The sequence below is a fragment of the Ciona robusta genome, unplaced genomic scaffold, assembly GCF_009617815.1.
Source record: "Ciona robusta unplaced genomic scaffold, ASM961781v2 AP042751.1".
NCBI classification, from domain to species: domain Eukaryota; kingdom Metazoa; phylum Chordata; class Ascidiacea; order Phlebobranchia; family Cionidae; genus Ciona; species Ciona robusta.
In genome coordinates this window covers 21,956-42,352 of record NW_028323130.1, presented here as the reverse complement: position 1 = coordinate 42,352, position 20,397 = coordinate 21,956, and the positions used below count along the sequence as shown (strand labels likewise).

General features: G+C 40.4%; 2 non-coding genes and 15 pseudogenes across 2 annotated transcripts; 16 read left to right on the top strand and 1 right to left on the bottom strand.

Annotated features, from left to right (window-relative positions):
- Positions 1-1,787: 1,787 nt before the first annotated feature.
- LOC149723073 (uncharacterized) lies at positions 1,788-11,398 on the bottom strand (annotated as a pseudogene).
- A 764-nt stretch (positions 11,399-12,162) lies between these two features.
- On the top strand, positions 12,163-12,271 carry LOC149723072 (5S ribosomal RNA; annotated as a pseudogene).
- Positions 12,272-12,556: 285 nt separating this feature from the next.
- On the top strand, positions 12,557-12,665 carry LOC149723071 (5S ribosomal RNA; annotated as a pseudogene).
- A 681-nt stretch (positions 12,666-13,346) lies between these two features.
- LOC149723070 (5S ribosomal RNA) lies at positions 13,347-13,455 on the top strand (annotated as a pseudogene).
- Positions 13,456-13,554: 99 nt separating this feature from the next.
- LOC149723069 (5S ribosomal RNA) lies at positions 13,555-13,673 on the top strand. The gene has a single exon (XR_016387081.1). It is a non-coding gene; the product is annotated as a 5S ribosomal RNA (ribosomal RNA).
- A 187-nt stretch (positions 13,674-13,860) lies between these two features.
- Positions 13,861-13,969, top strand: LOC149723068 (5S ribosomal RNA; annotated as a pseudogene).
- A 100-nt stretch (positions 13,970-14,069) lies between these two features.
- Positions 14,070-14,188, top strand: LOC149723067 (5S ribosomal RNA; annotated as a pseudogene).
- A 2,727-nt stretch (positions 14,189-16,915) lies between these two features.
- Positions 16,916-17,034, top strand: LOC149723066 (5S ribosomal RNA; annotated as a pseudogene).
- Positions 17,035-17,133: 99 nt separating this feature from the next.
- On the top strand, positions 17,134-17,252 carry LOC149723065 (5S ribosomal RNA; annotated as a pseudogene).
- A 99-nt stretch (positions 17,253-17,351) lies between these two features.
- Positions 17,352-17,470, top strand: LOC149723064 (5S ribosomal RNA; annotated as a pseudogene).
- A 100-nt stretch (positions 17,471-17,570) lies between these two features.
- LOC149723063 (5S ribosomal RNA) lies at positions 17,571-17,689 on the top strand (annotated as a pseudogene).
- Positions 17,690-17,788: 99 nt separating this feature from the next.
- On the top strand, positions 17,789-17,897 carry LOC149723062 (5S ribosomal RNA; annotated as a pseudogene).
- A 285-nt stretch (positions 17,898-18,182) lies between these two features.
- LOC149723061 (5S ribosomal RNA) lies at positions 18,183-18,291 on the top strand (annotated as a pseudogene).
- Positions 18,292-18,973: 682 nt separating this feature from the next.
- On the top strand, positions 18,974-19,082 carry LOC149723060 (5S ribosomal RNA; annotated as a pseudogene).
- Positions 19,083-19,181: 99 nt separating this feature from the next.
- Positions 19,182-19,300, top strand: LOC149723059 (5S ribosomal RNA). The gene has a single exon (XR_016387080.1). It is a non-coding gene; the product is annotated as a 5S ribosomal RNA (ribosomal RNA).
- Positions 19,301-19,487: 187 nt separating this feature from the next.
- LOC149723058 (5S ribosomal RNA) lies at positions 19,488-19,596 on the top strand (annotated as a pseudogene).
- Positions 19,597-19,696: 100 nt separating this feature from the next.
- LOC149723057 (5S ribosomal RNA) lies at positions 19,697-19,815 on the top strand (annotated as a pseudogene).
- Positions 19,816-20,397: the final 582 nt, after the last annotated feature.

Genomic DNA, 20,397 nt, shown 5'->3' with positions numbered 1-20,397 from the left:
CGCACGCGATGGTCGAGCGCGATTAGCTCAGACCGCGCAATCGGACGAACCCTCAGATTAAAGTTGAGACTTGGCAGCAGAACCCGTTTCAGAGCGATCAGCTTCTGGTGTGGTGTGAGGAACGATGTAAACAGCCGTTGGAGCCTTGCCCGGAAATCCTTAATCACCTGGGATCCGTAGCGGGGAACACTCATGACGCCAGTCATGGCGCCAAGGTTTTTATAGTGTTCACCGGGCCGCAACAGGGGGATCTCTCTACTCCGTTAAGGAGCAGAGGATCCGCCAGTGCGACCTCCCTTCCCGCAACGACCTACAGCCGATCAGGCCACACTTCCGTTGATTAAATGCAAGGCCTGCCCAACGGCCGAATTCCTCACACACACCCAGCTGACGTAGCATCTGATCACGGTTTTCCGTGACTACCACCAAATCGTCAGCGTAGGCCAGGACTTGAGTGAGCTTACCACCTAAGGAAGAATGCCAGACAGGGGACAGCCTCGCCGGACACCTCGATCACAGGGTATATCATCGGTCTCACCAGCCGAAGATCTAACACGGCAGGTGGCACCGGTGTAAATATCCCTCACGAGTTCAACGAAGTAATGGGGAGCATCGAAGTGCCGAAGAACTTCGAGCAAGCATTTATGCCGGACGCTTCCGAACGCATTCCGAACGTCAAGGAAGAACGGCAAAAAGATTCTTGCACCTCAGCCTGGCGTCGGAAAGGACGGTATCCAACATGAAGACGTGCTGGAACACACCCTCAACTGGCATAAACCCTTTCTAGGGCGCCGAGAGCACCCCGCCCTGTTTTGCCCAAGTCTGAATACTTCTGGCGATCACAGTCGCCTACAATTTGTACAAAGTGCGGCAGATGCTGATCGGTCTCCAGTTTTCCACGTCCTTGAACGTCATCCTGAGCATCTTTGCAGAGCAGGGTGACGCTACAAGTCTGCCACGCGCACGGAATACGACCGTGCCTCCTAACTATTTCGAAAAGGCGCGACAACAATCGACCACTAGTATCGAGGCCCTTCCAAAATGGATAAGAGAGGCCATCCGAGACCGAAGCGGACTGAACGTTTAGGCGACTGAGGACAGCCTCAACCTCCTCACTGGTAATGGCAACATCCGCTTTGGCTTGGGTTACTAGGGACGGGCAATCCAGCCGACGTGGTGTACAAAAATAGTGTTGTGTATATAAAATATATTATAAAATTAAAAAATGTGTAAAAAATTAGAAAAAAAACACAACACGTAAAAGTTAAGTGCACTGATTTAAAATTGTAAAATTGATTAAAAGGGGGGCCGCTCGCTTATTTGTAATGATTGTGAAACCAAAATAGCGTGATAGGCCCCGCCAAACTTGACAAACTGGTAACGCGCCCTGAAGTGCACTGATTTAAAATTGTAAAATTGATTAAAAGGGGGGCCGCTCGCTTATTTGTAATGATTGTGAAACCAAAATAGCGTGATAGGCCCCGCCAAACTTGACAAACTGGTAACGCGCCCTGGCCACAGTGAAAGCACAGTTCAGTTCCTGGCCCCGTCCCTTGTTCTGTGGAAATCATGAAATTTGCAAGAAAAACGGTGCGTGGGGACAGGGCAGCAGCTCGGGGCATTCTTGAGCTCTCTCATCAAAAGTTCCAAATGTGAATGCCCCCACGCCAACTTGCAATTGGGTGAGTCGGTTCCCCTTATGAGCCCTCATAGCACGGATGACTGAAGGATCAGTGGCGCCGCCATGTGGTCGTTAAATTTCGAGTACGTTGCCGTTGGGGATCGGTTCAAGAAGAACTCGTCAAATCTTGAAGCGGTGTTGAGCTCACGATATCGCCTACTCTGCCGGGACTGCAGCTCGCCAAGAACACCAAATCTTTTGGGTACCCTTGATGGCAAGCACCGCCAGTTTCCTGACGAGCCTAGAGCGAGCAAGGCCGGTTATTCCCAAAGCCCGGAGGGAGGTGGACAGACCCTCCACGAGGCTCCCCAAGGAGCCCACGTCTATCGTATGACACGGCACAGGTTTCCCTTCGGAGGCAGCGATATTGCAACAAAGCTTGTCGTACTTTGGGAGCTTCCGCTTTGCCGCCTCATCAAAGTTAGCCTTTTGATCGAACGGGCAAGCCACGTCGACGACCACGACGGAACCGTCATTCCGCCGTGCCACTATGTCAGGCCGCAAGGCCTCACCTGTCGCCGACATGTGCTCGGGGACCGTTCGATCAACGGATATCTCTTTGAACTGGGTTTTGTATACCGCGTTCAGAACCTCCTGCAGTACCAAATTATGCCTCCCGAGTATCATGCTCATATTGGAAGGACAATGGTTTAGTACATGCGGGAGGGACTCAACTGACGCACCACAACGTCGGCATGAAATGTCCGGGTGTTGGTCCCTGCTATAAATAGCTCTTAAAACCTTTAGTACATGCGGGAGGGACTCAACTGACGCACCACAACGTCGGCATGAAATGTCCGGGTGTTGGTCCCTGCTATAAATAGCTCTTAAAACCCTGGAGGGTAACAGGTTCAAGCGCGCCCTCAATGCAAAGAAGTATGTATGAGGTTCCATAACCGACGGCTTCTTCGCCCAGCGGTTCGCATCGGCATAAGCCATATGCGCTGCAGCGGTCTTCCACTGCTCCTTCCACTGCACCAGGACAGTAATGCCGTTTTCCGGGCAAACGCGCCACACAGCACCCAACTGCCTGCTGGCACAGCGGACGCGAGTCCACAGGCCAGAAGGCAGGTTAGCGCCGGGTTTGCGAGTGCTATTCCCCTTGACGTCATCACCAGATAGATAACGCGCCCAGTCCGGAGGACCTGCTTCAGTGAGGCCGCGAAATTTAGCGGCGTAGAGCTTCACGCGCGCCGAAGCCGTCGGGTGACGTTACCATCTTGAACCCCTGGGCAATCGTCAGTATGCTGCTCTTACTGCATACCGACGGGACACCCATGTCAGTCGGTGTATGAAACACAGCCTGAAACGAGGAGGGCTTGGTCAAGCGAAACGCCACCCTAAGGCACTCGCGCACGCGACGGTCGAGCGCGATCAGCTCAGACCGCGCAATCGGACGAACCCTCAGATGAAAGCTAAGACTTGGCAGCAGAAACCGTTTCAGAGCGATCAGCTTCTGCTGTGGTGTGAGGAACGATGTAAACAGCCGTTGGAGCCTTGCACGGAAATCCTTGATCAGCTGGGATCCGGTGCGGGGATTGAATGCAAGGACTGCCCAACGGCCGAATTCCTCACACACACCCAGCTGACGTAGCATCTGATCACGATTTTCCGTGACTACCACCAAATCGTCAGCGTAGGCCAGGACTTGAGTGAGCACTCCACCTAAGCAAGCCATCCGGTAGCCATCATTCCCGGCACTGAGCCCTGATATTAGCACCTCCATTACCAGGTTGGGGAATGCCAGACAGGGGACAGCCCTGCCTGAGACCTCGATCACAGGGTATATCACCGGTCTCACCAGCCGAAGATCTAACACGGCAGGTCGCACCGGTGTAAACATCCCTCACGAGTTCAACCAAGTAATGGGGAGCATCGAAGTGCCGAAGAACTTCGAGCAAGCATTCATGCCGGACCCCTGAGCATCTTTGCAGAGCAGGGTGACGCTACAAGTCTGCCACGCGCCCGGAATACGACCGTGCCTCCTAACGATTTCGAAAAGGCGCGACAACAATCGACCACTAGGATCGAGGCCCTTCCAAAATCGATAAGAGAGGCCATCCGAGCCCGGAGCGGACTGAACGTTTAGGCCACTGAGGACCGCCTCAACTTCCTCACTGGTGATGGCAACATCCGTTTCAGCTTGGGTTACTAGGGACGGGGTCGCGCCGGCCGCGTACCGTCTGTGGTCCATCCAGCCGGGCATGGATACTTGCCGGACTTCTGCGTCGGCGGCAAGATCACTGCGAAATTTCCGCTCTATGATATCGAGGGGAATCCCGCAGCGACGGTCACCTTTCGAACCATCCAGTACCTTACGGACTGACCCTTTCATGTCCCTCCAGAAGTCGGCACGAAGACGTGCGCCCTTACGGTATCCTGGCCGCGAACCGAGCTCGGTGCCACCTCCACTACTGTGGCCTGCTACCGGCCGGGGATCGAAATCCTTATGACCGGAATTGCGGTTTTTCATCGCTCGATTCGCCGCACCACGATTGTAGGACGCACGCTTCGCGCGTCCTTTCTTCTGGGAGGTTTGGCTGATAATTAGGGTTCAGCAAAGGCCCCGTTCGGTCCGCGTCGCAGCCAACCCTCTGTGAGGCAGGGCCGTGCGGTGGACGCGGTTTTTAAACCTCTACAGGGTTGGTAGGAAAGGCATGAAGGAGATGCCTTTTCGGCCACGGGGGTAGGTTGGGGAGGGGGAGTGGGTGGCAACAGAGGCTCAAAAAAGCCTGAAGAAGGCAGGGTGGGGGACAGCGGCCGCAGTTCTCCGGAAGACACTTTGTCTAACAAGTCAGACAAGTGCGCCTCCACGGAGCTTACGGATGCTGGGGAGTTAGGACTGGGAAAGCTCGAGCGAACGGAAGGGGGGGGGGCGCTGTGGTCCTCACAGGAAATCATTGGACCAGCGACTGGTCGAGAAAGGCAAAGCGTAAAGGGGGCTGGTACGGGTCGAAGGGACGACCTTCCCAGGATCGGGGAAGGGGGTAGGAGAAGTAAGGTCTATAAAAATTATCGGGGGGGATGATGAAAAAGGTGACTTCACAGCCGCCGCGTAGAAAAGAGGGAATGGGGACTCGAGCTTTACAGGCCGTAGGGACGAGGGTGCTACTTTGGGGGGAGGAGCTTGGAGAGGAGAGTTGGAAGGGAGCAGGTTGGAAAGGGAGATTGTTAAGGAAGTAGAGAGTAGATTAGCAGGTGGAGTGGGCGAAATGCGCCCACCCTTGGGGGAAAGAGAGTGTTCGCTTCCCTTGGCAAGATGCCCAGTGGCCCTTTGCCAATTGGAGGGTTTCCGCAGTGGCAACGGGCTCTGAGCACCTGAGTTGGAACATGACTCTGGCCTTGTGAGCCGTCGCCATGTGCCGTTTCAGCTGCTGCACGCTTGAAAGAGGTTTATTTAAGATCGTGAGGGAGCACGACCACAAACGGCAAAGTAGTTGGTTGGGGGGGGGGAGAGGGCATGAATATGTTAGGGCCTTATTAATAATTGTAAATTTCCGGTTTTTTAATTTATAGCAGAGAAAGCGGCAATTGGAGGGGTGTCCGTGATGGCAGACGTGGTGCTGCGTGGGTGCACAGCAGTACTGGTGGGTGAGTTATTATTGATAATCGCTAGCACTCTTCGATATGATTATATTTTAGAGGCACCAACTAGAGTAGACCAGAAATAAGCCAAGGAAAACTATAGGGCAACAGACTATTACAACGATAAACAATAAAACAACAGACCAAAAGAAAACCCTTCCTTATTGATTGAAAAGAAAAAAAGAACTAGATTGAGCAGTCTGGGTGAAGATAATGATAAGATTAAGGTTGGTATGGAGGTTTTGTCAATAACAGAATTTAGACTAATCAGATAACAGTTTTAATTTTATGATTTTGGGTTGTTGAAAAATTTACTTTTATAAGAAAAACAAAAATGGTGGATCAGCAAGGCAATTTGGCCGGATTTCAATTTGAATAATTCGGTTTAAGGGACAATAAAGGGATAAAATAAAGACGGGTTTTAGGTAATTAAGCCAAACTGAACCGAAAATTTGATAGAGGGAAAAGATCCGGGTTCCAATTAGTTCTGAGGGGGTGACCGGGGTTTAGGTGGTGGAGGGTTATCTATTTTTTTTAGGGGGGGGTGCCAATTTGCTGCTAGCGGGGCGGAAAAATTCGTAAAATACTATAAAATTTTAAAATTGTAAAAACAGTAATTGGGTAATATACAAACCCGGCCGGGGACTCACTTTTTGTTTGTAGTTGAGATTGTAATTTGGTTCTGTAATCCAATTGGTTGTTGTAGATCAGGTTATTGTCCAGTAGTAATCCAATAGTAATCCAGTATTCCAATTTTAGTGTTACAGATTTTAGTTAAAGTCACAGATTTACAGATTTTAGTTAAAGTCCTAAAGTCCCCGGCGCGGGTCCCTCGGCTTCAGCAGCCTCCCTATCGTGCTCAGCGCACACTACCTAACGTGCCAATCAGCGGCAGACAGCCAGCACAAGGCCCACAGCGGGCAATGCCTAGCTCTTCCTAGCAGTGGGGGGTGCACTCTTCTGGCTGTGGACCCTTGGAGTGCTGGTGGTGCCACTGTCTGCCGCTTGGAGTCGGAGGGAGGTGCGCAGGTGGTGAAGAGTCGACGGGAGGCTGCAGGTGTATTTGGTCGCCAAGATCTTGCTGTAGTGGGTTGATCGCTTCGTTGTTGAATCTGAAAATATCTCTGGGTTCTGAAAAGAACCGATTTTTTCTTGTTTGAAGAAGAACCCACACTTAATCTTTTTTTTTTTTTTTTTTTTTTCTTTAACTGCTCAGAGTAATGAATCTTATGAATCGAAATTCAATTGGAGTCGCGACCTCATCATTGCAGTACATGCAGCGATATTACACACACACACATACATACAAATGGGGCGAATGTACAATGTAAAATCAATAGGAAGTAAGTAAACCTGTGCGACCAGGGGTTGCCACGATAAGCCTGTTTGAGTGGAGAGGTTATTTTTTTATCATCTGAGTCTTTTAATTGCAGTTTTTCAAATGTTTTTGTCTTGCCAATTGTTTTTTTGGTATTTTGAATAAATTTTTTGAATTTAGTTTTGACTACCCATAACCTATGTTTTATAAATTCTTTATTATTCCAAATGTATTTGTTTTCACGATCTAGTTTTGTTTTGCTATTTAAAATTTCCATTTTTGTTATTGTTACCAACTTGATTAGTCCAATTTGTTCTTCTTGTTTGCTTTGTGGGATGTTATATAAAATAAGTTTTTTGTCAATATCGCATTTATATTTAAAGATTTTTGATCCGTATTTACTTATTTTCCAAAATAGATTTTGAATTATATTGCACTCAGTCATTATGTGTAATAGATTGTCTTTGTTTTCCCTACAGAATTTGCAATTTGTTATTTGAATTTGGCCGTTATAGTAATTGGATGCAAATTTTTTAAAAAAATCTCCAAAGAAAAAAGCTTTATTTGCAATCTTATAGTTTATGTCGCGCTCAATATTTGTAAAAAAGGGTTTAATGTTTTTGGTAACACAATTTATATTTTTCCATGGGATAATTTGTCCTTCATGCTTTATTGTATTTTCGAAGGTTGTTAGATTTTGTAGTGCTCTATATATTGGTTTTAATTTACTACTTTCCCATGTAAAGTTTTGTTTCTTTAATTCTAAAAAATTGTGTCTGATTACTTTATATAGAGAATTTGGTTGTGATGTATTCCGAAGCGCATTACTATATAGTTTTTCATTTATTAATTTCATGGTTGATCCTAGTTGGTAGCGTGACCATTCGTGCCATAACTGTTCTATATTTTCTAATTTTGTTAGTTCAGATATTCTGCTTAGTTTTGCACTAATTAGTTTATTTTTTTTTCTGTTATGGCTCTTCCACCTTCTTCTTTTAATAGATATAATTTCTTACGTTCTATTTTCTCGAATTTTGATGGTGCCCAAATGAATTTAAAAATCTTTTTAATGAGAATATTCTGGTGTATAATTTCTTACGTTCTATTTTCTCGAATTTTGATGGTGCTCAAATGAATTTAAAGATCTTTTTAATGAGAATATTCTGGTGTAGTTTTAAGAAATTTATGTGTTTGCCAGGGTGCAGAAGTTTTGGGATGATGAGTGTATTAATTAGTAGGTTTTTCCCATTTAGTGTTAGTTTCCTTTTTGTGTGTGTATTAATTACTGTTTCAGTTTCTTTGATAGCTTTTTCCCAATTTTTGTTTTGCATTTCCTATTTGAAGCTAAAAGCAATTCCAAGTATTTTTTGACGTTTTCTTTTATATGATTTTCCCACCTAATTTTTCCAAATAGAGTTGTCGGCTCAAAGATGTTTGTTAGTATTTGTGTTTTATCTAGGTTTATTATTTGACCTGAAGCGTTTTGATAGTCTTGTAGTTCCCGTTGTATTTCTGTTATTGTATTATTTTCTTCTGTTAAAATCGTGAAATCGTCTGCATATTGTTCTATTTTTGTTTCTACTTTGCCTAGTTTGTATCCTTTAATGTTTGGGTTATTGTTTATTTTCCTAGTTAACATGTCAGTTCCTATTATAAAGAGGGTCATACTAAAAGTGGACAACCTTGTCTTATTCCTCGTTTTATTTTTATTACTTCTGTAAAAGCTCCATTTATTTCTATTTTACTATTTGCCACTAAATTAGATAACACTGATGTTTTTTTCTGATGAAATAATCATTTCTAATACTAATGTTATTTCCACTGAAACTGCATTTAGGGAGTTTCTTTCATTGCGCCCACACGTGCTTGTTTTTGTGGTATAAATTCTCCAAGATTATTCGTTTGTGCTTCTGTTGATGAAAATTTGGTGCCGACATTCACACATGGTTTAAATGTTTTGCTTAAAGGGCGTAAATTAAATAATCTGTATTATGACGAACACATGCATGGGCAGTTGATGAAACTGATAATAAGATGTTGTTAACACAGTGTGGTCTTGTGTATCAATTTACAATGTCTCTCCTTATTCCTTGTGGGTTATACCAAAATTTTGTCAGACCTGAGTTTTTGCTAGAAGTCACTCATATTGCATAAGTGCGTTTTAATATTGGAAGAGCAAATTGAAGATTTGAAGAATCGGATAATTCACATTTTACGTTTGAAATTAGAAGCTTATTGTACGTCACAAACACCATTATTTTCCATTGTTACGTCATGTATTTTGGTTAAAAAAGGTAGCAGTAATGCAAAAAACGCATTAAAAAACATACGGATTTAGCAAAGAGGTCACTTGTTTACAGAAGTATAGCCGCGAGCAGCGTTAGAAGCGATCAAACACCAAAATAATATTATAAATTAAAATATGTAAACATTATAAGGGCGTGAACAATCAGCAACTCCAAGTACATTATCGCCAACTCGGCATGGGCGCAGTCGAGCCCGCCCGCGACGATTCGATGAATATTATTGTTATTTGGTGCAGTAGAGTTAATATTTCCGTATTCTCGTAGCGTTTGTATTTTTTTCCCGCTGTAGAGTCAAAACTACTGTTGTATTTCTTTAACGCTAAGAAGGCAATTCTCTTGGGTATGTTTTTCTCGTTAAAATCAATTATGTTCTCTTCATTTTTTGAGGCCAAAAAATTTTTTTTGGGGGGGGGGCAGTGTGACGAGCCCCCTGGTGGTGGTGTGTATCGTAAGTTTTATTGTCCCTTCGTTTGTGTTCACACTGGATTGGCTGTGTTTATTCATACATTTCGCGCTCGTTGCTTGCCCTTTGAAAATTCGGCATTCTTATTTTGTGAGTCGCGGTGAGAAGTCGTTTTTCCTCGAATAAACCGCTACACTATATTACCAAAATAACTATATACAGACTATCTTTGCTATAATGCAAACTTACTACGGTTTGTTTACCTAGCACAACTCTCGTCTAAGTTCACTACCAACTGGTAAAGTTTCCCCACAGCAAAACAATAAAATGCGCGAATTTAAGCGAGCAGCATTAATCACACACCAAACTCCCTCATCTTTGTTTCTTTATTATCGTGGCTGCTTCTCGGGTCTACTGTCTACTCCTTGCCCCTTCTCTTTTCTACGCAGCATTTTCTTTTCTCCGCTTTTCTCATTGCGCAATCAGGGTCTAGACAATAAGGAAACCCTATTTCGAATTAACCGCTAACGATTGTTTACTGAGTCTTAAAAGCGTAAACAATTAAAGATAAACATAAACAAAATAGGTGAACAGAACGAATACATAAACACACAACGAAATGGAGACACGAGGCAGCTGAGTGACGTAACAATCGCCCGGTTCCATAGTCTGCCACGCATGGACGGTCGCGTGACAATGGACGAAATAAATAGACATGAACGGGGACTAGAAACACAATATCATCTAGTTCTAGTACCAAACTGTATTTTACCGACTCAGCAATGTCAAAATATAAAATTTAATATCCACGAAATAACCAGTGTACGCGAGACATAATTAACTGCGCGGTAAAGGTTCATGCACTGCGCAGCCGCGCAATTGCGCAGCTTAGAGGGAACACTGCTTCCAACTAAGTTAGCCGTGAATCACTTGTTGATGTAATAACATTGTGCGATGCCCACAATTCATTATTTCAAACCACCTGTTTAAGATGCAGAATGTGTAAGAGATTTTTTTGATTAAATGTTTCACACTGTCAGCCACCTTGCAAATAACAATACAAACTCAGCAGTTCCATCAGCATGAGAAAAAGATTTCAAACATTGTCCTACATTCCAGCTTAATACTTCTCTTGCCAGACTGACTTTCATCTGTCAAATAAGCAATCATAAGAATATAAGATATCACATATAAAAGTATAGACCAAAAGTTTTACCTTTGTGCAAGAGTTCAGTTCCATGTGGGCACACGGCATCGTTTTAACAACATGGATGCAGTATCCTGTTTGTACAGTTGCTGTATCTGTTTCCATAGAATATCTTTTCCATTTTTGTTTATGTACTCGCTACCACCAGGTTTGGAAGAGTACAAAGAGTTACGAGCAGTCTGTCATACAAAAACCATACAGTTATATGCATACTTATCAGTTTTTTTGTTACTTAAACTTACCTTTGGTAAATGAGAAGGATCTGAGCATAACAGTATTGTTTTTTTTGCATCATACAGATTATTTGCTAAATACGGCTCATTAATGTTGAATGGTGAAGAGCATATTAGTTTATAAAACTTTCTATTTGATGGATGACTATCACAGACCACAGCATGAATCTGCACAATTCTGGACTCGCATTCCCATAGTAAATTCCAGAACATAACTGCAAGCACATGAGCTTCTGCTGACTTGGTTGGATATCATGCTAGAGGGTATGGAAATTTCACTTTTGGCTGAACGAAAGTAGAATACTAAAAAACATAAAATAAATAACAGGATTAAAATGAACAATGAGATTTAAAAGCATGAAATTTAGTTGCTACACATACCTAAAATATGACTTGCTAGAGTTGATGCACTACTTACCAGCTGATCCCCATAGTCAATAAAACCAACAAGCTTCCCATTACGAATGACTAAATTTTCTTTGACTGTGAAAAACAAGAAAATTACATTAAATTTTATAACCCGGTTGTTAAAAAGTACATTTACTTTTCTTCTCATCCATAGTGATATATGCTGCAAGGTGCGAAGTTTGCTTCATTACTCTATCCATTTCTTCAAGAGCTTTCTTGTTCAACCCAGGTGATGGTGATATAATATTCCTTAACATATGCTAGTTTACTAGTCATGTAGATTATTACATTTTAAATGTACATCTAAGTTGAAGTATCATGACCATAGTAGATAATACCAACAGTATAAATAGATCCATGTACCTGTAAGCTGAAATCGTACCGCGTGAAGGTAATAATAAAACTCCGCTTCTCTGTAATTGTAGATATGCAGCTGGAGATTTTGTAAATAGCTCAATAGCCCAACGTACCTAGTCAGGGTGAAAACTATTTAACAAAATGATATATAGTTGTTGGCCTGTTGCAAAATAGTATCACATTGCATAATATATAAAACTTACCGATGGCCTGTTGGTGTAACTGCTGCATTTTTTCTTTGCTGATCTAAAAACATTCTTTGCCACTCATTAAGATCATTTTCATTTGTTGCCAAAATTTTCTAAGTATGACAGATTAAAGTAATATGGTAGAGGGATTTTAATATGTACAGTAATATCATTCCTACATGTTCGATGTGTAATTTTGGCATTACCTTAAAATGATTTTTTTAATTTACGTTAACAATATATTAATCAAGATTCAAAACAATATTCTGCCCATCTCCATACCAGATCGAAAGTACCCGATCTCGGTAGTCAAGCAATCTCGGGTTCAGTTAGTACTTGAATGGGTGACCGTCTGGGAATACTGAATGAGTTAGGCAATGATTATAAAACAAAATTTTCAAAAATACGCTTTTGGAATAAAATGAATTTTTAATTTACGTTAACTATATATTAATCAAGATTCAAAACATAATTCTGCCTATCTCCATACCAGATTGAAAGTACCCGATCTCGGAAGTCAAGCAATCTCGGGTTCAGTTAGTACTTGAATGGGTGACCGTCTGGGAATACTGAATGAGTTAGGCAATGATTATAACACAAAATTTTCAAAAATACGCTTTCGGTTTGAAATGATTATTTTAATTTACGTTAACAATATATTAATCAAGATTCAAAACATTATTCTGCCCATCTCCATACCAGATTGAAAGTACCCGATCTCGGAAGTCAAGCAATCTCGGGTTCAGTTAGTAATTGAATGGGTGACCGTCTGGGAATACTGAATGTGTTAGGCAATGATTATAAAACAAAATTTTCAAAAATACGCTTTTACGTTAACTATATATTAATCAAGATTCAAAACATAATTCTGCCTATCTCCATACCAGATTGAAAGTACCCGATCTCTGAAGTCAAGCAATCTCGGGTTCAGTTAGTACTTGAATGGGTGACCGTCTGGGAATACTAAATGAGTTAGGCAATGATTATAAAACAAAATTTTCAAAAATACGCTTTTGGTATAAAATGATTTTTTTAATTTACGTTAACAATATATTAATCAAGATTCAAATCTTTATTCTGCCCATATCCATACCAGATTAAAAGTACCCGATCACGTCCGATCTCGGAAGTCAAGCAATCTCGGGTTCAGTTAGTACTTGAATGGGTGCCGTCTGAAAGTACCCGATCTCGGAAGTCAAGCAATCTCGGGTTCAGTTAGTACTTGAATGGGTGACCGTCTGGGAATACTGAATGAGTAATACTGAATGAGTTAGGCAATGATTATAAAACAAAATTTTCAAAAATACGCTTTTGGTATAAAATGATTTTTTTAATTTACGTTAACAATATATTAATCAAGATTCAAATCATTATTCTGCCCATCTCCATACCAGATTAAAAGTACCCGATCACGTCCGATCTCGGAAGTCAAGCAATCTCGGGTTCAGTTAGTACTTGAATGGGTGCCGTCTGAAAGTACCCGATCTCGGAAGTCAAGCAATCTCGGGTTCAGTTAGTACTTGAATGGGTGACCGTCTGGGAATACTGAATGAGTTAGGCAATGATTATAAAACAAAATTTTCAAAAATACGCTTTTGGAATAAAATGAATTTTTAATTTACGTTAACTATATATTAATCAAGATTCAGAACATAATTCTGCCTATCTCCATACCAGATTGAACGTACCCGATCTCGGAAGTCAAGCAATCTCGGGTTCAGTTAGTACTTGAATGGGTGACCGTCTGGGAATACTGAATGAGTTAGGAAATGATTATAAAACAAAATTTTCAAAAATACGCTTTTGGTATAAAATGAATTTTTAATTTACGTTAACTATATATTAATCAAGATTCAAAACATAATTCTGCCTATCTCCATACCAGATTGAAAGTACCCGATCTCGTCCGATCTCGGAAGTCAAGCAATCTCGGGTTCAGTTAGTACTTGAATGGGTGACCGTCTGGGAACACTGAATGAGTTAGGCAATGATTATTGATCTCGGAAGTCAAGCAATCTCGGGTTCAGTTACTACTTGAATGGGTGACCGTCTAGGAATACTGAATGAGTTAGGCAATGATTATAAAACAAAACTTTCAAAAATACGCTTTTGGTATAAACTGATTTTTTAATTTACGTTAACTATATATTAATCAAGATTCAAAACATAATTCTGCCTATCTCCATACCAGATTGAAAGTACCCGATCTCGGAAGTTAAGCAATCTCGGGTTCAGTTAGTACTTGAATGGGTGGCCGTCTGGGTATACTGAATGAGTTAGGCAATGATTATAAAACAAAATTTTCAAAAATACGCTTTTGGTATAAAATGATTTTTTTAATTTACGTTAACAATATATTAATCAAGATTCAAAACATTATTCTGCCTACCTCCATACCAGATTGAAAGTACCCGTTCTCGTCCGATCTCGGAACTCAAGCAATCTCGGGTTTAGTTAGTACTTGAATGGGTGACCGTCTGGGAATACTGAATGAGTTAGGCAATGATTATAAAACAAAATTTTGAAAAATACGCTTTTGGTATAAAATGATTTTTTTTAATTTACGTTAACAATATATTAACCAAGATTCAAAACATTATTCTGCCTATCTCCATACCAGATTGAAAGTACCCGATCTCGGAAGTCAAGCAATCTCGGGTTCAGTTAGTACTTGAATGGGTGACCGTCTGGGCTGTTACGACAACCTTACTTGTGCGTATACACGCAGCCGTGTATGCAGCAATTCATTATTGTTGAAACTTAGAGGCAACTGTCTAAGATGTACAAATAATACCAATATGTGCGTTACAGTTTACCAAATAAAACCGAACTCAAACTAGCGCGCCGTCTTTTCATACCGGTGTTCAATACGACACCGCGCTGTAGCATTTAACTGAATTCAGTCAAGCGTGTGGGTGTCCGGTGAATTCATCGTCGGAAAATTCATCGCGAACAATTCACCGCAAGACGACTAGTTCACCGCAAGACGACTAGTTCACCGCACGACGACTAGTTCACCGCACGACGACTAGTTCACCGCACGACGACTACACTGTAAATCGTAAGGGTGGAAAATTTTTCAGAAGGGTGGAAATTTTCACTGTCGGGGGGTAAATTTCAACCTTCCTCGTCAGTTCCACCCTTAGTGTTGTTATATTTCCACCTATTTACCTAAATGTAGTCCGTCCCACCCTGTTCTTATTAATTAGGTTGCAAATTCATCTCCAATAGGGTGGTTTTAATTTTTACAAATTATTTTTTTTCGTTTCTTTTTTTTATCGTCATGCGAATTCGTTCGCAGCGGGAGTTAGCGCGCATATAACATAACTCTCTTATCTTTTCTTTTCAGGATTGTAACATGTTTAATGCTTGCAGTTTGGCTGTGAAAGTTATCTTTTATGTTGTGTGTTACGTCACAATTGCGCCTAGTTGGATTGCGGGAAACAATTTTTTTGCATTCCTTTTTGCTATCGGAGTCCAAGTGGGCTGCCGTTTTGTATCTGTAAACATCTATTTGTTTGAGCCACCCTGTATGTCATCTTGCGACCTGAATAATTGTTCGGTATGTATGTTTTGGGATATAGTTGTAACCTTGATGTATGTAACCTTTTTTTGTGTGTGCAAATTTAGAAAACCGCATGCACGCCCACACGTATATAACCAATTGCAGGAGTAAAAATAGGTACAAATTTAGTAAAAATAGGTACAAGAAGAAACGAGAGACACGGTGTTTATACCGAAGATATAACGATAGGAAAACGATGCTCGTCTACGCTTCGGTGCACACACGCGGTTTTAAATCTAAAAAATTTAGTCTAAAAATTATAAATATACAATATGATTTGATTTTAATCAAGAGATTAAAGAATAAATGCTAGAATTAAGAATTGAGATAAGTGCGGAAAAAGTCGCCCAAAAAACAACAAGAACAACTGTTCGACGAAAAAGAATCTATATGAGTCAAATATGACCACTACGTGCTCGATAACGCTGGTTTTGCAATACCTCAACTTCTATGTGGCAGGTAAAATTGGTCAAGCGTTAAATAAGTACCGTTTCGCGCGCGAATTGTAAGAAGATGTGTTTCGTGTAGAGAATGCCATGGGTTGACTTTCTTTTTAATACCATAATTGTTTCTGTTTGTTAGGTTTAATTTAACAACAGTAGTAAGTGTCTGGTTATTTCATGGCGCAATTTTCGTTACCTTGCCCATGTGCAAACTGTAGCAAACTTGTACCAAAGCGTGAGTTTCTGGATCATTTATATAGAGTATTTCGTTGCAAAATATCCGACTGTGGAAGAATATACTCTACTCGGGGAAGCTATAAAACGCATTTACATAGAATGCACAGATCAGTGTTTAGAAATACCAACGAGACGCCATTACAATCTGCTTCACCGGATTTATTGCTGGTTCATGATGATCCTCCTACAGAGGTAGAAGATAATTGTGAATTATCTCCAGTGCAAGAAATACCGGAACAAGAAGATAGTTGGGATAAAAGCAACTTGATTACAAATTTTTGCAAAATGTGCATAAAAATGAAAGAACATTATGTATTGCCGGACTCAACTTACAGATGTATAATGCAAGATATAATTGCATTTGTAACTGTTTTTCACCAAAACTTACTACGAGCAAACATCAATTTTATTCATGGCAAAGATGAGTATTTGTTCGATAGTGAATGCTTCATGACTGCATGGGAAAATATTCAAAATCACACTGTTTTTGACAGTTACTGTAAATCCATTGGTTACGTTGAACCTGTGCAAATTCAGTTAGAGGTAAATGAAACATATCAATACATTCCCATTCTTGATACAGTCAAAGAATTTCTTAGGCACAGTGATGTTTGGCAAGCTATATGCAACAACCTTCCATCCAATCACATTTTACCGTCTCGAGGGTGCAACTATTTCTATGATTTCACAGATGGCTTATTTTTTAAAAATCATAAATATTTCAAGGGAGATAAAAATATGCTTCGCCTGCACTTTTATTGCGACGAATTAGAAGTATGTAATCCATTAGGAAGTTCCAAAAGAAAAAATAAGCTTACAGGCTTTTATTTTACACGACATTTTTCTGCTCTTCGAAACATTTTCTTGGCTTGAATGAGTTAGGCAATAATTATAAAACTAAATTTTCAAAAATACGCTTTTGGTATAAAATGATTTTTTAATTTACCTTAACAATATATTAATCAAGATTCAAAACATTATTCTGCCTATCTCCATACCAGATTGAAAGTACCCGATCTCGTCCGATCTCGGAAGTCAAGCAATCTCGGGTTCAGTTAGTACTTGAATGGGTGACCGTCTGGGAATACTGAATGATTTAGGCAATAATTATAAAACAAAATTTTAAAAAATACGCTTTTGGTATAAAATGATTTTTTAATTTACGTTAACAAAATATTAATCAAGATTCAAAACATAGTTCTGCCTATCTCCATACCAGATTGAAAGTACCCGATCTCGTCCGATCTCGGAAGTCAAGCAATTTCGGGTTCAGTTAGTACTTGAATGGGTGACCGTCTGGGAATACTGAATGAGTTAGGCAATGATTATAAAACAAAATTTTCAAAAATACGCTTTTGGTATAAAATGATTTTTTAATTTACGTTAACAACATATTAATCAAGATTCAATAGAGTATTCTGCCTATCTCCGTACCAGATTGAAAGTACCCGATCTCGTCCGATCTCGGAAGTCAAGCAATTTCGGGTTCAGTTAGTACTTGAATGGGTGACCGTCTGGGAATACTGAATGAGTTAGGCAATGATTATAAAACAAAATTTTCAAAATTACGCTTTTGGTATAAAATGATTTTTTTAATTTACGTTAACAATATATTAATCAAGATTCAAAACATAATTCTGCCTATCTCCATACCAGATTGAAAGTACCCGATCTCGTCCGATCTCCGAAGTCAAGCGATCTCGGGTTCAGTTAGTACTTGAATGAGTGACCGTCTGGGAATACTCAATGAGTTAGGCAATAATTATGAAACAAAATTTTCAAAAATACGCTTTTGGTATAAAATGATTTTTTAATTTACGTTAACAACATATTAATCAAGATTCAAAACATAATTCTGCCTATCTCCATACCAGATTGAAAGTACCCGATCTCGGAAGTCAAGCAATCTCGGGTTCAGTTAGTACTTGAATGGGTGACCGTCTGGGAATACTGAATGAGTTAGGCAATGATTATAACACAAAATTTTCAAAAATACGCTTTCGGTTTGAAATGATTATTTTAATTTACGTTAACAATATATTAATCAAGATTCAAAACATTATTCTGCCCATCTCCATACCAGATTGAAAGTACCCGATCTCGGAAGTCAAGCAATCTCGGGTTCAGTTAGTAATTGAATGGGTGACCGTCTGGGAATACTGAATGTGTTAGGCAATGATTATAAAACAAAATTTTCAAAAATACGCTTTTACGTTAACTATATATTAATCAAGATTCAAAACATAATTCTGCCTATCTCCATACCAGATTGAAAGTACCCGATCTCTGAAGTCAAGCAATCTCGGGTTCAGTTAGTACTTGAATGGGTGACCGTCTGGGAATACTAAATGAGTTAGGCAATGATTATAAAACAAAATTTTCAAAAATACGCTTTTGGTATAAAATGATTTTTTTTAATTTACGTTAACAATATATTAATCAAGATTCAAATCTTTATTCTGCCCATATCCATACCAGATTAAAAGTACCCGATCACGTCCGATCTCGGAAGTCAAGCAATCTCGGGTTCAGTTAGTACTTGAATGGGTGCCGTCTGAAAGTACCCGATCTCGGAAGTCAAGCAATCTCGGGTTCAGTTAGTACTTGAATGGGTGACCGTCTGGGAATACTGAATGAGTAATACTGAATGAGTTAGGCAATGATTATAAAACAAAATTTTCAAAAATACGCTTTTGGTATAAAATGATTTTTTTAATTTACGTTAACAATATATTAATCAAGATTCAAATCATTATTCTGCCCATCTCCATACCAGATTAAAAGTACCCGATCACGTCCGATCTCGGAAGTCAAGCAATCTCGGGTTCAGTTAGTACTTGAATGGGTGCCGTCTGAAAGTACCCGATCTCGGAAGTCAAGCAATCTCGGGTTCAGTTAGTACTTGAATGGGTGACCGTCTGGGAATACTGAATGAGTTAGGCAATGATTATAAAACAAAATTTTCAAAAATACGCTTTTGGAATAAAATGAATTTTTAATTTACGTTAACTATATATTAATCAAGATTCAGAACATAATTCTGCCTATCTCCATACCAGATTGAACGTACCCGATCTCGGAAGTCAAGCAATCTCGGGTTCAGTTAGTACTTGAATGGGTGACCGTCTGGGAATACTGAATGAGTTAGGAAATGATTATAAAACAAAATTTTCAAAAATACGCTTTTGGTATAAAATGAATTTTTAATTTACGTTAACTATATATTAATCAAGATTCAAAACATAATTCTGCCTATCTCCATACCAGATTGAAAGTACCCGATCTCGTCCGATCTCGGAAGTCAAGCAATCTCGGGTTCAGTTAGTACTTGAATGGGTGACCGTCTGGGAACACTGAATGAGTTAGGCAATGATTATTGATCTCGGAAGTCAAGCAATCTCGGGTTCAGTTACTACTTGAATGGGTGACCGTCTAGGAATACTGAATGAGTTAGGCAATGATTATAAAACAAAACTTTCAAAAATACGCTTTTGGTATAAACTGATTTTTTAATTTACGTTAACTATATATTAATCAAGATTCAAAACATAATTCTGCCTATCTCCATACCAGATTGAAAGTACCCGATCTCGGAAGTTAAGCAATCTCGGGTTTAGTTAGTACTTGAATGGGTGGCCGTCTGGGTATACTGAATGAGTTAGGCAATGATTATAAAACAAAATTTTCAAAAATACGCTTTTGGTATAAAATGATTTTTTTAATTTACGTTAACAATATATTAATCAAGATTCAAAACATTATTCTGCCTACCTCCATACCAGATTGAAAGTACCCGTTCTCGTCCGATCTCGGAACTCAAGCAATCTCGGGTTTAGTTAGTACTTGAATGGGTGACCGTCTGGGAATACTGAATGAGTTAGGCAATGATTATAAAACAAAATTTTGAAAAATACGCTTTTGGTATAAAATGATTTTTTTTAATTTACGTTAACAATATATTAACCAAGATTCAAAACATTATTCTGCCTATCTCCATACCAGATTGAAAGTACCCGATCTCGGAAGTCAAGCAATCTCGGGTTCAGTTAGTACTTGAATGGGTGACCGTCTGGGCTGTTACGACAACCTTACTTGTGCGTATACACGCAGCCGTGTATGCAGCAATTCATTATTGTTGAAACTTAGAGGCAACTGTCTAAGATGTACAAATAATACCAATATGTGCGTTACAGTTTACCAAATAAAACCGAACTCAAACTAGCGCGCCGTCTTTTCATACCGGTGTTCAATACGACACCGCGCTGTAGCATTTAACTGAATTCAGTCAAGCGTGTGGGTGTCCGGTGAATTCATCGTCGGAAAATTCATCGCGAACAATTCACCGCAAGACGACTAGTTCACCGCAAGACGACTAGTTCACCGCACGACGACTAGTTCACCGCACGACGACTAGTTCACCGCACGACGACTACACTGTAAATCGTAAGGGTGGAAAATTTTTCAGA